The sequence below is a fragment of the Natrix helvetica genome, assembly GCF_964273705.1.
Source record: "Natrix helvetica genome assembly, chromosome: 5".
NCBI lineage: Eukaryota > Metazoa > Chordata > Lepidosauria > Squamata > Natricidae > Natrix > Natrix helvetica.
Window position 1 is genome coordinate 43,904,809 of NC_138551.1, and position 18,566 is coordinate 43,923,374.

Here is an 18,566-nt window from a genome sequence, read left to right on the forward strand (position 1 = left end):
CACATGACATGATTGAGTTTGACACCCATGATTTAAAGGAACTGGATTAATAAAATTGGAAAATTCTGGGTAATTGCCAATAGTCAAGATTGAATTGGCTAGATTGTCTAATGCTTCTTAAGGTACTTCAGTGACTGCATTCTGGTTTGTTATTGTCTGGTTGAAAATAACATAATAACTTTCAGAACGATATTAAAAGACTTAGTAAGATTAAAAGATGGAGTATGTTTCTGCAAATAATATTCTACTGCTGTTTCAGCTGCATCTCTTAATGGATAGGAAGACCTATTTTATGTATTTATACTGTCATGGTAGGTCAGAAATAAGGATCTAATATATTAGAATGAATCATTCAGCTTAGTGGCAACCACTAAAACGCCAGCATTTAATTTTCAGCTTTCTTTATTAGCTTCTGTAAATCTGACTCAAAGTAAGAATACCCCAAAGCCACTAGTGCTATTTTATCACTTATGACTAATAGTAGAAAAGGTCAGTATTAAACATTTGACCCAAATCAAACCTCTCTTGTAACTTTCTGCCTCATTGAGTTGCCATCTCTTTTCATCTAAATATATACTTTTTTTTCCTTTGCCCACAGTCATTAATTCATTTTCTTATATTATTATTTATGCTTAAATTCCATGAAACCTCTGAGATAGCAGTTGGCATGAAAAGTATTCAGAATGAAATATGAATTTAGTTGGATTACAAGGCCCATTACCTTACTTTCCCAATACCTTTCATCAAATATACTTGCTTTTTTCTGCCTCACATATCTGTGTTCTTTAGACTATTTGGTGAATTAGGGTTTACTTATTAAAATAAAAATGGAAGACTCCATTGATAGTCAGCCCTGATCATGTAAATAAAGATTGTTAATATCTATATTTGCCAAGTGCTGAATTGTATCCTAATGTACTAAATTATGTTGAAAATGCCACAAGAAACAATTCAACCCATTATGGCTTAAGAGAAAGAAGGCTTAAGAGAAAGAAGGACTAGGGGAGACATGATAGCATTGTTCCAATATCTCAGGGGTTGCCACAAAGAAGAGGGAGTCAAACTGTTTTCCAAGGCACCTGAGGGTAGAAGAAGAAGCAATGGGTGGAAACTAAACAAGGAGAGAAGCAACTTAGAACTGAGGAGAAATTTTCTGACAGTTAGAACAATTAATCAGTGGAATAGCTTGCCTCCAGAAGTTGTGAATGCCCCAACACTGGAAGTCGTTAAGAAGATGTTGGATAGCCATCTGTCTGAAACGGTATAGGGTTTCCTGCCTAGGCAGGGGGTTGGACTAGAAGGCCTCCAAGGTCCCTTCCAACTCTACTATTGTATTATTGTATTGTATGGTTTTATACTGCTACAGTTATAAACTTGCTTTGAAGATCAACCTGAATATTTCACCTGGGGCCAATGTGGAACAAGTAGGGTTTTTTTTTTTCTTACTGCCACAGCAATCAAAGCTGGGAAAGGAAATCTTCAGGCCAAATGTGGCAATTACTCCAATTCCAGGCCTTGATGTTATTCAGCTCTCCAGCAGCTTTGTTTGTTTTCTTTTCTTTAACTTTTGACCACATTTCTATGAGTAACTTCCTTTTCAGCTGTCAGTACATGCAATAGAATATATATAAAGCCACAACTGACATAATTATGTCAGATTTCTGGACAGAAGTAGCATAACTATGACTTGGAGATGACATCATTGGCACATACCTTGCCATAGGAGTTTATTAGATGCCCACTGAGAACATGGGAATTTTGGGAAGGAAAATACCACACATTCAATTTTAAAGCTTATCTGCTAAGTTTGGGAAGGCTTGTTTATTTATTTATTTATTTATTTATTTATTTATTTATTTTATTTTATTTTATTTCTAGACCGCCCCCTCTCCCTGAAGGGACTCGGGGCGGTGTACAGGTACCAAATTAAAAACCATACAAATAATCATAAATATAGTTAAAATCGGATTAAACTTTAAACCCCTGTACAAGTTTATAAAAATTAAAATTAAAATTAAAAACTTAGCCTAAGACCAACCTGTGAAATTTAAAAATACAGACTGATGATCAGTTTGACTGATGATATGACATTCTGCTGACAGATTGCATGTCTGGTGATCACACAATCGGAGCACTTTATATGAAGGGGAGAAGTTCACAGAAAAGAGGCAGTTGGAAATCCCTGGCCACTGCAGGGGAACAGCTATATGGGAGTTTTGTGAGTTGAGCAAGGGACAAAGAAAACTAACTTCCTTTCTGGAGAATAAATGATCAAGGGAGGTTCGGAGACTGTGAGGAAACCAGGGTTCCAAAGTCTGTGAAACATAGCAACTACCTTTTATCTGTACAGTTCTTAAGCAAAACCAACTTATCAGCAATAAGGTAGGAATCAGCAGGGGATAGAATGTTTTATGCTTTGCTGAATATTAAGTTTATGACTGTCTACTTAATATAATAAGCTTCTGGCATTCAGATAGCAAGTTTACTTCCTTGAAATAATGGTGCTTGGACTGGAAATATCTTCAGTGAGGTATGTAAACAAGACTTTCCAGGATGTTATATCTTTATCCTACTCTTGGGAGTGACAGTTTCTTTGGTGTCAGGATTATATTATATTAGGCCTGAAGAATATTTTGGGGACAAGGGAAATAATCTCAACTTGAATCAAAACTCTATTATATAGTAAACAAAAAAAAATATTTGGGAGAAAGTCAGCAGCGCAGCATTTGATCTGAAAATATATAGATGTTGCTTAATATATTATAAGACTGGGTTGATGAGAGGATATCAGATTCAGGAAACTAAAAAAAAAAAACCCTGAAAAATGCCAATATTTGAAAATGATGTGATTGTCAAGTGCTGGAAAATCTCTGAAGTAAAATATAAAAAGACTTAATATAAGAGAAGCCTGGTACAACAGAATCAGTGGAATAAAGTCATATCTGAATACAAAATTGATAAAAGGTCAGAGAAGGATGGGTTGCAGATATTTGTTTATATAAAAAGAACATGCAAACTGCCACAGGGGAAGATATTGGAAGACAAAGTTTAATTTCTAAATTGCCATATATAATAATATTTAGTCACTTGAATCACATACTTTATTGTTATGCACTGGCCTCAACAGCTGTCATCAGAGAAGGAAGAGCGGGAAGAAAAAAGTATTCTTTGAATCAGAAACTTGTGTGTGAAACCAACAATTACCAACTCTATTTTCTGGATAGTGTGGAAAGACCAGAAATCTATTTTACCCAGTATTCAACAATGCCAACTTCTGAAATCAGAACATAAAAAGAGAGGGTGACACAAAAAACAAGAGATTGCTGGCATGTATGGGGCAATCTAGACTTAGTAAGAAACAAAAGTCCTGGAACATCAACAATTTATGAAGACCTCTATGGATCCCCAACTTAGAACAGGTGGCTGCAAGGATTTTTCCTTAGAATCTAATTCTGTTTTGGTTGCTTCTTTGATGTTGCATGTTCTATACTTTTTATTGCACAGAGAAGCTTGGATTAAATTTACTATTTCTAGATGAGTCTATTGAATAACTGGATTTTTAAATGTTATGTAAGAACAAATTTTACTGGACAAAACTGAGATTGATTTGCATGTGGATTTAAAAGTGTGAGGCTACAAGAATGATAATGCAAAAGATACTACATTGAATATGCAAATGGAACCAGCTGATGTCTTAATAATAAAAATGGGATATAACAAACCAAAATAGTGACTTGGATAATTTTACAGTATTGGGTTTACAAAGGAGTCTTATTAAAGTTTTGAAGAATTCTGTGATAAGGAACAAAGAAAAAAATGGAAAGAAATCATGTTTTAGGACATTATTTCAAGAAACTAAAGATCCAGATGGTTAAAGGTGAAAGGAAGGAATGCAATATTTGCTTATTTAATCAATTTATTTATTTTAAATATGATTTAGTAACCCTTAATGGATATTTGCTGGCATGAGGACTGAGATGAAAAGATGTTATGGAATTGTTTATAAGACATGAGATGGGCCAGTTGCCTTTTGATAAAGCGTCTTATGATTAGAAAGAGTAGAATATGAAAAGGAAGAAACTTTGATGTAGCCTTAGAAAAAGGGTAATATATAAATGTACTTATAACTGCTGTCAAGAAGATTATAATCCACTTCTTTATTACTCTTATTTATTTTTCCTATCTTTTTCTTTGTTTCTTTTTTGCTTTTTATTGCTTTCCTCTATTTCCCTTATTTTTAATTTAATATTTGTATTATTTTTACTTTATGGAAAAACTTATTTAATTTATAACTTATATTTGAAAAATGTATTGGTGGGTATGAGGTAAATTCCATGACCAGCATGGGAAAATGACTAGAAAAATATTATTCAGGCTTCTGAAAACTTCCAGTAAGGCTCATAAGAAGGAGAATTAAAATGGACAAAACAAAGTATTTCTTCCCAGGTTATATTTCATTGCCACAAGCTGAGTGAAGACTACTGATTTGGATAACATTAAACCAGTATTAGATAAATTCTTGAAAGATTCAGTGTTATCTTCACAACACCCATATTTCAGTTTTCAATGGACATTTTCTGGGAAAGAGTTATTTGCTCATTTCCATCTCCATGTACCCCAGAAGTAACTAGTTGGCCATTATGATGTAGAAAATGGTAAATTAAGATAAGCCTAGCAAAGCTTTTCTTATGTTTTTAAAAGATTGGATGTCCTTTAACCATTCATAGACCTACTAGAAGACAGAGAGATAAATTCTGATGTTTATAGGCAGGAGGGAGAGTTATAAATACAAAGGCTAATCAGTATCTTTTAACATATTTCCATTTACTTGATCTTGATTTCAAAAATAAAAAACATGGAGAAAACAACTACCTTGACATAACATGCAGTGAAAGAGGAGCTCCAATGATAATTCTATTGCTAGCTTCTTGTCTTTAAAAGTTACAGTGTGCAAGTTACAGGCAAACAAATCAACTAGGAAAACGAAAGTATGGTTTCTGAAATTCTTTCCAATCCTTGTTTCAGCAGCAACTATATGTCAGAATCTATGTGTGTAACCCATGCATGGGTGCATGGGTTATCCTCTGCTTTTCTTATTTATTTAATTTATTTATCTAGTTTTTCAAACAGATTTCAGCACTGAAAATATTATCTAGTTCAGGGACGCGCGGTCAGGGGAGGCAAGGGAGGCAGAGCCTCACCTCTCTTCATGAAATAATAGCATATAATATTATATAATATAATATTATAATATTATATACATCCGGCCGGCCGCGCCCGGGAGCTGCGGAGGCAGAAATGTTGTCGGCGCTCCCGGATGAGGAAGGCACGAAAGCGTCGCTTTCGTGCCTTCGTCATCCGGGAGCGCCGACAACATTTCTGCCTCTGCCCTCCGCAGCTCCCAGGTGCGCCCGGATGGAGGTAGCCAGAATGGCGCCAAGGCAGTCCAACAGGCGAACGACCGAGGATCAGGCTGCCTCGCTCGCTCTTTTGTCCGCCCAGACCACATTGGCGTCACTGTGGCTACATCCGTCCGGCCGCGCCCGGGAGCTGCGGAGGGCGGAGGGCAGAAATGTTGTCGGCGCTCCCGGATGACGAAGGCACTCAAGCGACTGGGGAACGACGAGAACCTTCCTGCCTCTGCTGGATTTCGCGTGCTCCTCGCGACTGCATATTGCAGTCGCGAGGAGCGCGCTAAGTCCAGCAGAGGCAGGAAGGTTCTCGTCGTTCCCCAGTCGCTTTCGAGGACTGCAGAGCACGAGCTGGCGGAGCACGCTCAGGAAGGCGGGGAATGGGATCACGTGTGCTGGAGGCTGAGGCAGCCTGAGCCTCCAGCACACGTGGTCCCATTCTCCGCCTTTCTGATGACGTCACCAGCCTCACCAGCTGTAAACCTCACCGCACGTCACTGATCTAGTTAGGTAACCAAACTTGTGCAAGCAAACAACGAATCTCACAGAGCACCAAGAACTCCATCATTCAACACCGAGCTACTTTACATATGTTCTCCTCTATTGGTTTTTTATAACTTTTCAGGGCTCCTTCCCCACCCTCAGTTATTTGGCTTGATTTAGCCCTTTTGTATTACATCTTTCTTTTTCTGGCTTCTCTATACCATTAATGCCCAATCCAATTGTATTCTATTTAGGTTTGGGATATTTATTTTGATGATGGGCAGATAGATAAGAGTCCCAATTCGGTGTGTAGAATAGAATTAAAATCTGTCATAGATACATGTATACACACACACACATGTATGCATGCATTTGTGTGCATATTCTACAAAACATTTCCTTTTAATCTTGTCAATAGTGAAGTCAAACAGAATGTTGAGAGTGAACTTTGGAGAAAACCATATAGACAGAATTGCCTTTCCTTAGCCTCAAATCCTTCTGTAAGACTTTCATTGTGAAAACAGAGATAAAGATGCACACATTTCCTCTTTAGATATCAAACCATAATCTTAAATCTATTTTTTCTTCATCATCATTTCTTCAGGTAACTCTATCCTGAGATTCTTGTTAATGTTGTCAGGTATCAAGATAAAGGTATCCTCATTGTTCTGATTTCTTCAGTCTCCACTACAAGCAGATTTTTTTAAAAAATAATAATAATGCCGTTTTTTATTGTTGTAGCATGCATGATTTCACAACATAAACCATGTAATCAACTTATTTGCACCAAAAAAAAAAAGGTTTTGTATCATGATGACACAACAAATGTTTTATCATTGCTTCATTATCGAGGTTTGTTCTTACGTTGATCACTTATGTTGATCTTTTATAAACATTTGTTTTAAAATGTTGTTTCCTATAATGTTCAGTAGTTTCACAGATAATGAGTCATTTTATAATCTTGAAGGTCATGTCACTATTTCTTTTTTAGTTGGTACCCAAAGTTACAAAATTAGAAGAATCAACAGATGCTTTTTCAGAAGCAATTTAAACTTGATGGAAAAACTACATAAACAACAGAATTACATATCTAGCCATTACTGTTTTAGACTCTAAACAAAAGAAGACCATAAGTGGTAATTTTATTATCGCTGGAGATAAATGCAACCAATAAATGTACTTTCAGTTGAATGTACTGAGGTTGTAGTTCCACTGAGTAGTCAAGCGGCAGCAAAAGTGCTAAACTGCAATTAGTGACCCTCAGGAAAGATGTACTGTAGTAGGTCTAAGGATTAGAGACTTCATTTATGGGTATTTTGGGAGAAAATGTGGCATGTTTCATGTTCATTTGAAAACATATTTCTCCAATTTATCATTTACTCTTTTTGACCTTGGTATAATTTTGCTTCTTTCCTGGGGTTTCCTCTCCATTTACTGTCCCAGAATTGACAACATTTTTCCCATCCCCATAATAAAAGCTGTCATCTGAAATGAAAAAGAAGTATATCACAAATATATTACAAGCGATTGCATGTTGCATGAAATTTTGCATTTAAAAATGTTGTTCTCAGCTACCAATACAGAAATGAAATGGTCAGAGCAAATATTGTACAGTGTAGTTTACATGAAACATGAGATTTTGATAGAATCTAATATATTTTTATCTTTTTCATTCAAATGAAATGAGAAGTCTAATTGTAATACATGTGGTTGTATGTTGCATGAAATTTAGCATGAAGACAATACAGGCATGAAATGGTCAAAGCAAATACTGTGCACTGCTACTTTCCTAAGACATGAGGCTTTTATAATAGATTTTGATAGATTGTTGTTTTTCATTAAATTAAATAAGATTTGGTCTATAAACTAAAATTTGTTTGTTGCTTTTAATTTATTCTCAAAACAAAGTTCTGTAAAATTATTGGGGATAATATGAAAGGTTCTTGAGCTTACCTTCACTTTTGCACATAATCCCTTCAGATGGTTGGAGTTAGTAAATGTTAGTAAATCCAAAGAAAGACTTCACAAGCAAATTTGTCCCTGGCATTTATTTATTTTTTGACCAGAGGTTCAAACAAGACACTTGCAACAGATAATATTGTTTTGCCACACTGAGAAACTAATAGACGCTCACAAATATCAAATAAAATTCTAAATAAATTCAAATGTACCCTGAAAATGAATAGAGCAACTGAATTTTATTTCCCGGGGGGCAAAAAACATCAATTTGGAACACCATTTTTTTTTCTACAATGTTCATCCATTCGCTACTGAAGTGAGAAATTTCTATAGTATGAGTGGTGTTGCAGATCCTATAGTTTCAGAATTGGATTAACAAGAAAGCAATATTATAGTTTGCAAAAATACACTGAGGAGCCATATTATGTCTGCAAGGGAAACAATCTGTTTCAAAACTAATCCAGATAACTTAAGCAAGTTGTGAAGCATGACAATTAGAAGAAAGGAGGAAGCTTTGCCAACTTAACTTTAAGGGTAGAAGCATCTTGAATTCTGATTTAGGAATCAAATAAAATGAAGAAGTGTAGTTATTTCTGGATATTCCTATGAGGAAAATGTATGCTATGTCTTCTGTCATTAATAAGTCATGCAATCTGTATTCATTTGTGGTGATCCCCCTGAGACTTCTGAGGAAAGGGGGGGGGCTCAAAATGTTAGAGATTAAAATTGTTTCTTGATTCCAATAGATTATTTATAGAATTCTTCTCTAACTTTATACTTTCTAGATGCTAGGCTGTACCTTTTATTATTTCTAATAGGCATGAGTAGTACAGTGAGAGAAATCAGCATCGTAATCATCATCTTTACATTCCTCTTAAGATCTTCACATGCTGAAGGAAGGAGAAAATATTGTAGGTAGTCCTTCATTAACAACAGTAGTTGGGAGCAGAAACTTCATCACTAAGCCTGTGGTCAACATCATGTGACCACTCTAACTTTACAATGACAGTTGTAGTAGTTTCATTTGTGATGATTAGGCAAATTCAACACAGTCATTAGGTGAAACGTCATGTGATTGCCATTTGTGACCTCTTCTTCACTGACTTTGTCAGAAGCCAGCAGTGAAAATCACAAATGGTGACCACATGACCCTGGAACATGGTGAAGATAATAATTGTGAGCTGGTTACCAAGTGCTCAAATCACAATCACATGACTTCGGGGATATTGCAGTGGTCTCAGCTTGAAGAACCAGCTGTAAGTCTCTTCACACAGGCCTTTTTAACTTCAAATGGTCACTGAGCAAGTCATTAATCAAGAACTACCTGTATAAAACTGTGAAAGTTGTTAGTCAAGTTGACTCAAGGAATAGTTCTGGATGTCAGAATGATGGTGAGTAATAGATCATGAACAGAATGGAGTAAGGTATCCAGAGTTATTCCCTATCTATTTCTTTTGTTTGAAAAAAGTAATGGCCTTAAAACATTTTTTAAATGTTTAAGAATGGAGACATCATTATAAAAGGGTAGGTAGCAATTATATATTTGATTAATTGTAAAAATAAAAATATCAAGTCCAGTAAAAGTTCCAATGAAATATTACGCTGGTTCCACAAAATGTATTGGGATCAGAACTTTCCAAATTTACACAGAGCATATGTTGTAGAAGCTATAATTTCAATACAAATGGAAGCTGTAACCATAGCATATCAGGACAGCATCAAATTTAAGATGGTCTCCCCCCACCTCCCAAATAGATTGATGCAGTCCACTTTCCTGTTATTTGATCTTCTAAGACACAAAAACTGTGTCTGGAGGTGATAAGGTGATAAGAATGTAACTGAGAATGAAACTTTTTTCTTTCATACACAAAGAAAACCTCTCATTATAGGTAAAGAGAAAATTAAAGTGAACTAAGAAACTGATGAGAGGCACTGCTGCTGGAGTTGGAGATATAAAGAAAATAATGGCTGGCAAACAGGTTTAGATGGTTGTAGCTGTGGAAGAACCACTGGTGGGCTATAAAATATTAAAGAAAGTTCCTGAATAAAGGTAAATTGCCAAAAAAGAGGACCATTCTTCAGGGGGATCAGCCTACCCTGCTAAAAATAAAAAGAAAGAGGTCTAAAGATCAATATTCTGGTAGACAACAAAGGTTGTCAGCTAAGTTTTATCCAAACATCTTGAAATGAATTAAATGTTGGATGGTTAGCCTATAAAAATAATAAAATGTTTTTATAGTAAACACCAGTAGTGAGGGATAACGGAGGTAGACTGACATTGTCATGAAGCAAGCCCAAATTATTTTCACACTTTTGCACATCGTCCCAAAGGAGCAGGAACTTGCAATGTAATGCCATGACACTGGTTTCCTCATACTGATAAATAGTTAAGATCCTACAGATGCCACTGGCAGATCCCCTGACAGCAGAGAGAAAGAAACTCTGTTGTTGATACTCTGTTTGTTGATACTCTGTAGCAGGGGTGGGTTCCTGCCACTTCTAACCTCTTCTATAGAAGAGGTTCCACAAATCTACCGTGCCGTTCAGAACTGGTTCCAGTTCCCTCCGCTCGTCCGCACCACGCTTGCCCTGCCTGCTACTCACTGAATGGCTGGCTCACCAATCACCCCGCCTGCCTCTAAGAGTCCTATCTAAACCTTAAAGTCTTAAAGCTGTCAAGTTTGAACATCCCTGGGGTTAGGGTTAGGGGTGCAAGGGCCTTGTAACTTGACAGCTTTAAGACTTGCACACTTCAATGCCAGAGTTCATGAGCCAACATGACTGGAGGAGGAATTCTGGGAGTTGAAGTCCACAAGACTTAAAGCTGTCAAGTTTGAACAGCCCTGGGGTTTTTTTTTTCTAAAGGGTTGGGGTGCAAGGGTCTAGTAACTTGACAGCTTTAAGACTTGCGTGCTTCAAATGCCAGAGTTTCTGAGCCAACATTTTGGTTGCTAAGCAAGAGTGTTGTTAAGTGAGTTTCATCACATTTTACAAGTTGGCCACGCCCACCCAGTCACATGACTGCCAAGCCACTCCCATTCGGTCACATGACCGGTAAGCCACTCCCACAAAACAGGCCACACCTACAGAAGAGCTCTGTAGCCACATGTTGCTTACAGGCTTTCTGCTGTAAAAGTCAAACTCTCAGATAAATGTAAGTTTTTTTATTTATTGCAATGACAATGCTATATATAATAACCCTGGTGGGTTTTTTTCAGTCAAAACCCAAGAATTCTGCCTGTGATTCCAGTAAGTACGTATATCTATCAATCTATCTATGGAACAGTTAAATAAGGAAATAATCAGCCTCATCAAAACATTGTCCCTGAATGACTCAATGAATCAGAATAGAACTGGAAGGGACCTTGGAGGTCTTTTAGTCGTACTCCCTGCTCAAGCAGGAACCCCATAACATTTCAGACAAGTGACTGTCTATTTTCTTCTTAAAAACCTCCAGTGATGAAGCACCTGCAAGCTGTTCCACTGGTTAATTGTCCTCACTGTTAGGAAGTTTCTCCTTAATTCTAGGTTGCTTATCTCCTTGATTAGTTTCCATCCATTGTTTCTTGTCCTGCCCTTTGGTGCTTTGGAAAATAAATTTACCCGATCCTCTTGGTGGCAGCCTCTCAAATACTGAAATACTGCTATCATGTCCCCGGTGGTCCTTCTTTTCACTTTTATCATGTCCAAATCCTGCCACTCTTTCATATGTTTTAGTCTCCAAGCCTTTAATCATCTTATTTGCTCTTCTTTGCACTTTTTCTAAAGTACCCACAACTGTTTTATAATGTGGTGAATGAAACTAGCATACAACAGCAGCCATAAAGATATTGGGAAGTCCTAGAATACTGAGTTTGAGTTCTTTGGATTTTATGAAGAGAAGGACATTGACAAGTAGCAAAACTATATTTGCTGACAACAATGTATAGTGAGAGCTGGAGGCCAAGATAACAAGCTGGGAACAAATCACATGTTAATTAAATTATAGTTGAAGGACAATTGGGAAATGCATCAGTAGCTGAGAAAAGTGAGAACAAGTTTTTTTTCTTTTTTTAATTAAAGGGAAGGAGACAAAGGAGAGAGCAGGATTTAAGATTGGAAATATGGATCTGACCACAGTAGATAAACAATAATGATTTAAGACTGGTGAATAGAGAAAAGTGAACTAAAGAATTAATGTATATTTGGTTAGTTTAAAAAATAAGCTGTGAGACAGGATGTAAAAGAATAATGAACCAATTTGTATTGATATAAAATTGTGGGAATTATTAAGGAACAAGAAGGAATAAACGATACCTGCAGATTGAAAGCAGATTGAAATTCACCCTGAATTATAGAAATGCAAGCATGTGTATATCATCTAATCTAGGTGTATGATAACACATAAAGAAGACTATAAAGAGATGAAATGAACATAAATTTGCCACTGAATTCTAGCTGCTAATTTTAATATATAAAGCCCTGTTAAGATCTGCAAGGAAGGTTTTTTTTCAAATTGGGGCATAGTAGCTTTAGGATTTGCAGTCATTTGAAAGATAAATTAGTGCACTCATTGAGGTCAGTCCATGATATTCCATGATAAGTGAAGACACTTATTTTCATCAGGATTTTCATTAAATGTTATGCCTATATAAATCAAGAGGTTTCAAGAGGTTTTTTTTTCTTAATAACAAAATGAAACAAAAACACTGGCCTTTCAGTATGTATTTTATCATTTTTAAAATATATGTTTAAAGTTCTGATGATTGTTGGGTTTTTTATATAACAAAGGGCAAAGAAAAGAGAGGCTCTTAATAAACACAATTTTCTAGACCTTGAACAAGAAATATTATCTTAGCCTGAGCAATCTTGAATGGAATTGGTTATTTAAATTCAGTCTAATCTGGCTTCCAGTTCAATATGGGAGAGAAACTGCCTTGGTTGATTACTTGAATTGAGAAATGTCAGTTCTGTCTTTATATATCTACCTACCTACCTATCTATATCTATATCATCTATATCTATATCATCTATCTCTATATCATCTATATCTATCTATCTATCCATCCATCCATCCATCCATCCATCCATCCATCCATCCATCCACCCACCCACCCACCCATCCACCTACCTACCTACCTACCTAATCAAAAGAAGCCATAATTGCTGACCCTCTAATGCTCCAAGAGTCATTCTTGTTTCCCATAATACAGAAACATTGGGCAAAGCTGTCCATCCAGAATATGGGCTGATGGATCATCAGTAAAGGATGCTAAATATAAGGAAATGCTAGCATTCATTCTTTTGGATAATCTTACCAAGTGTTTGCTTTAAACTTAACATCAGGCAATTATAAAACAGCTGTCTCCGAAAGTTTCTGTTTTCCTTTATCTTCTGTTATGAAAATATTAATTTTGCATTTAGCTATCTTCATTAATAGAGGTCATGTTTTATCAGTGTGCAAGCGACATTGATGTAGCACAATAGCGATTATTGTCCTAAGTTAGAAAATTTAGTCAGTTTAGAACTAGATTATCATGTATTTAATGTTTATATCTAAATAGATTGTTAGAATAAGCTGGTAGTGTTTTTTAATTTGCCCTGCAAAGTGCTAATTAAGCTTGTGAAAAGGACAAAAAAATCCCTCAATTAAAAAGATAAACGTGATAAAGCTGGCATTTAAGCCATTTAGAACCAAGGATGATTTAAAATCCTGCTTTGGCCACAATTTATTGTATTTCTGTGGGAGATTCACGTACAGTATTAATTATGTCTGATAAGTGCAAAGCAAAATACAGCTATACCAAGGACCATTGCATACTGACATTTTTCAGGGTCGGTTTTGTTTTTCATAATGAATATGTAGACATGATGGATTTCTGTAATGGTTCAATGCTATTTATCCCAATTTATATCTTTCTACTTTCCTAAAAGGGTTCAGGTATGAATTATATATTTTACCAATTTTTTCCCCTTGATGACTATAAATTAGTTATGGTTATTTGTATTATTTATTCGTTATTTATACATGGCTATTTTAGCTGAAAGAAATCCAAAGGAGTCTATATAAACTGATATCCCAGTTCCATCTCCCATAAAATCTTAAAAGCATAGAGATATAGTATATGTTCTTGAGTTAGTTGCCCTTGACACTGGATAGGTACCAAATCTTATGACCCTGCCTCCTCTACTTCAATGCATTGACCCACTCCATATGTAAAGGATGAACCCTGTAAAGAAGCTATTGTATCATAGGTGTTTGCGGGGAGAGGCTAAAGAGCACATTACAGTTATTGATACTGTAACAGTGGTGGGTCCAGGCGGTATAGCCCAGTACGAGCACACCGGTGGCAGCTGGGAGCAGCGGCCACTGTACCGGAATGGCGTTTTAGTGGGCCCACCCACCCGCCTGCGTTCCTTACCTATTTTTGAGGGAAATGGGCCGATTGTACATGCGCACAAAGCGTATGGCGCCTGCTCAACCTCGCTGAGCAGCTGGGGTGTTGCACAGTGCTTGCATGCACAAGCATGCACAGTGCATGTGCCTGAGGTGGACATCCAGCCCCGTCGCAGCGTATTGGTTGCGACGGGATCCAGAACCCACCACTGTACTGTAATATTCTTTAGATGTGGTTTATTCTAAGTAGCGTTATATACTGCTAATAAATGAAATTAATAGAAAAAGTCACTAACATGCATATAATCAGAAACTCTGACCTGTACTTTACTATGTATTGGAAGATTAAGCTTTATGCCTCCCATTTATGAACTCTGGCTCCTAAACTATCAGATAATTTCTCTCTGTTGGTCAGACTCTGCCAAACTAAGAAGGATAAATATAATTAAATAGGAGTAAGCTTATCAATCAATACAGCTTCAGGAACATGCCTCACTTACAACCAAAGATAACTGGGGCTGTTGAGTTGCAGGAAGTGGTAGAAGGGTGAAATAGAATTAATAACTGTTAGTGAAAGTACAATATATTTTGAATTACATTTTCATTTTTTTCAAGGAAATAAAATCATGAAAAAGGAAGGAGTCATGGTATGAAAAAACATGGAAAGCAAGGCATGTGTTTGGCCTATAATTTTTTGTTGTTGGAAAAAAATGCTATAATTTCCTTAAAATTCACTTATTGTTTTGTATCAATTATTTCTTAATTTATTATTTACTTATATAATCTTCTCTTTATAGTCCATCTTTTTTCCAGGTATCAAAGAAGCACAAGAAGGCATCTCTCATCGCATGATATTCACATATTTGCAGTCCTATATAGTTGTTAGACCAACAGATACTAATTGAGCCCATATTTCTGTCAGATGTATATCAGGTCAGGATTAATAATCACTAACTACTACTCTTGATTGTTAGAGATAGAGATTTGAATGGCTGGTCCTCCTTACAATTTGTTAGGGTTAGAGGAGGTACTGCTCTGAAGCTTTCAGCTACAGGCTTTTCCCCCTGACCAATCCTCTAGAAGCCAGGTTCAGAAAAGCTATTAATGCTGAATGCTGAAAAAAATGAATGCTGAAGACCCTGATCAGTAATAATAGCAGAAATAGCAGAAATGAAGACATTCTGCAACAAACATTGCAAATTCATAACCGAGACAGTGTGACAACAATATAAATGGGCAGGATTCATTGTATATTTACCTGACCATTCATGGACACAAAAGATGATGTTATGGGGGTTTATAAGATCCAGTTGGATTATCTCCTACAAGATAGAGAGATGGCTGTGGAAAGATCACCTCCCCAACTGGAACATTATAGTAAAAAACCAAATAAGATATAAATCTTTGTTGGAACTGTGCACTTAGATATAAACACATTCTAGAAGAATGTGGAAATAAAATGATACAGAGAAAATAAACTAACCCAGCATTCAGTCTGTGGTGTAATCAGATTTTTGCTTGACTCAAATATTTGTGGAGAAAAAGAGAGTGAGAGAAAGAGAGCTACTGCATTAAGGATGTTTCTATTTGTTTCCCATTTTTCATTTTATTTCCACTTTATTTAAAATGTGTAGGTTTGTGTGAATGTGTGCATCCATTTTATATATGCAAACAGCAAAATAGGGTGTCTGAAGAAGATAAACAAGGCCCAGGAGACCAAGGGCTTTCACAGACTTTTGTTGCAAAGGAAGAAGTTATTGCTCCTGGCAAAAACTCCTAAGTGTTGGCTATGATGTCTTGCCAGAGATTCAGCAGAGGAGAATACATTTCTGTTCATTCTGTAGTTTAATGAGATTGGTGTGTTGACATAAAACAAGAAAACTATAAGGGATGAAAATAGGAGGAATAAAACCATTGGATGATAAAATCAGTAGGTTGCTTTATAAGAAAAACATTTTTCCTACAGAAAACTATTATTGAACTCAGAATCCAACTGAGCATCTAGGAAAGGATTTCTGGGGTTTAATGGAAAGATAGCCGCTGCTCTGTTTTTTCTGGACTGCCAGAAATTATATGAGAATGAGTAGGTAATTATATTTCTTATCAAATGTTCTTTTAATTCACCAAGAAAAGAAGCAAGTATTTAGAAAAAAAACCATCACACTCATTCCCAATCATTCGTATTTGAATTTGTCTATCATCCCTTTTATTCACTTTTCTCTATATCCTGATTATAAATATACAGTACTTAACTATTAATTTCTTTTTACCAAATCAAGCCATCCTAATAAACAAAATTGTATTTGCAGCCAATTCTGAATACTGAGCAGTTCATGCCCGTAAGGTACCCTAATTCAAAAATAACTCAATAATGCATCAAATATAATATGGTACAGGAAGAAAAATGACAATAACAGATGCTGTCATCAGAGTTCCTTGTTCCCTCATTGTACGTCAATGATACCTTCATGGTATCATTATAGATAGAAAGTTCAATTATCCAGAATGCACAAGCAGTAGCAATAACTGGCGAGAAATAATAGAGCTACTTCTTCTTTACGTTAATACTGTTTTTCTAATGTTCTCTTTACTAATAGTCAAATCTTCAGTTTTCAGTCATTTGAACCATTTCATCTTGTTTCATAGCACCAACATCCCCCAGAGATAGGCTTGCTTGCACCTTTCTTCCCAGATGTGAATATAGGATAATATAGTCAAGTCAAGTTCTTATGTATTCTATTAAACTAACTAACAAATAGAAGATAAGAACACACAATCATTAAGGACTGATTTAATGTCATATGGGTACTTTCCAAAAATGCTGAAGCTCCTACGGTGACATTTAATAGAGAAAATAATATGTTCAAAATCATTGCCAATCCCTGCATACTTGCTTTCTGATTAACTATCTGTATCTGGTTTCAGTGAGTATATAATGCTATCATATATTCAATCAAAAAACTATGGATTTCACTATGGTTAGAAAAAGCAAGGTGAAGGGCACAATTCAAGGCAAAGCTTGATAAAAACATGGTTAGGAATGTTATTTTAACTTTGAATAGATTTACATCTTTAGGGACATGGTGACTTAGTGGCTAAGACACTGAGCTTGTTGGTCAGAAAGGTTGGCAGTTTGGTGGTTCGAATCCCTAGTGCCACATGATGGAGTAAGCTCCCTTTACTTGTCCCAACTTCTGCCAACCTAGCAGTTTGTAAGCAAGTAGAAAAATAGGGCCCACTTTAGTGGGAAGCAGTGGTGGGTTTCAAATTTTTTTAGAACCTCTTCTGAAGGTATGGCCTGCTTTGAGGGAGTGGCTTGCTGGCCATGTGACTGGATGGGAGTGGCTTGCCAGCCATGTGACTGGGTGGGCGTGGCCAACTTGTAAAATGTGGTGAAACTCACTTAACATCTCTTGCTTAGCAACCAAAATGTTGGCTCAGAAACTCTGGCATTTGAAGGACGCAAGTCTTAAAGTTGCCAAGTTACAAGACCCTTGCACCCCTAACCCTTTAGAAAAAAAAACCCAGGGGTGTTCAAACTTGACAGCTTTAAGACTTATGGACTTCAACTCCCAGAATTCCTCCTCCAGTCATGTTGGCTCAGGAACTCTGGCATTGAAGTGTACAAGTCTTAAAGCTGTCAAGTTACAAGAACCTTGTACCCCTAACCCTTTATAAAAAAAAAATCCAGGGGTGTTCAAACTTGATAGCTTTAAGACTTGTGGACTTCAACTCCCAGAATTCCTCCTCTCACTCTTCATCTTGATGATGTGTGGATGGGCGGGGGGAGGGAGCTGGAACCAGTTCTAAATGGCACTGTAGATTTGTGGAACCTCTTCTATAGAAGAGGTTAGAACTGGCAGGAACCAACCCCTGGTGGGAAGCCTTCACATGTAGTCATGCTGGCCACATGACCACGGAGACGTCTTTAGACATTGCTGGCTCTTTGGCTTTGAAATGGAGATAAGCAACTCCCTTACAGTTGGGAATGACTAACACCTATGTGCAAAGGGAACCTTTACCTTTACCTTTTTACATCTTTAAGGTCAAGAGAATTCCAATCTAAGAGTAAAATTGAATATGAATCAGTAGTGTGATGTGGTTAGAAAAAAAGTTTTAGACTGCTTTAGTGAAAATATAATTTCAAAATCTCAGAAATAACCTCTTCACTGAATTCTACATTAATCATATTATACCACATATTGTATCCAGTTCTAGGCCACACAGTTTAAGCATTTATCAGATAAACTGAAACAGATTCAAAAGAAGCATTAGCAAGGAACTAGAGGGGGAAAGAAGTATGTTATTTAACACTAAGAAATACAAATAAGGAGAAC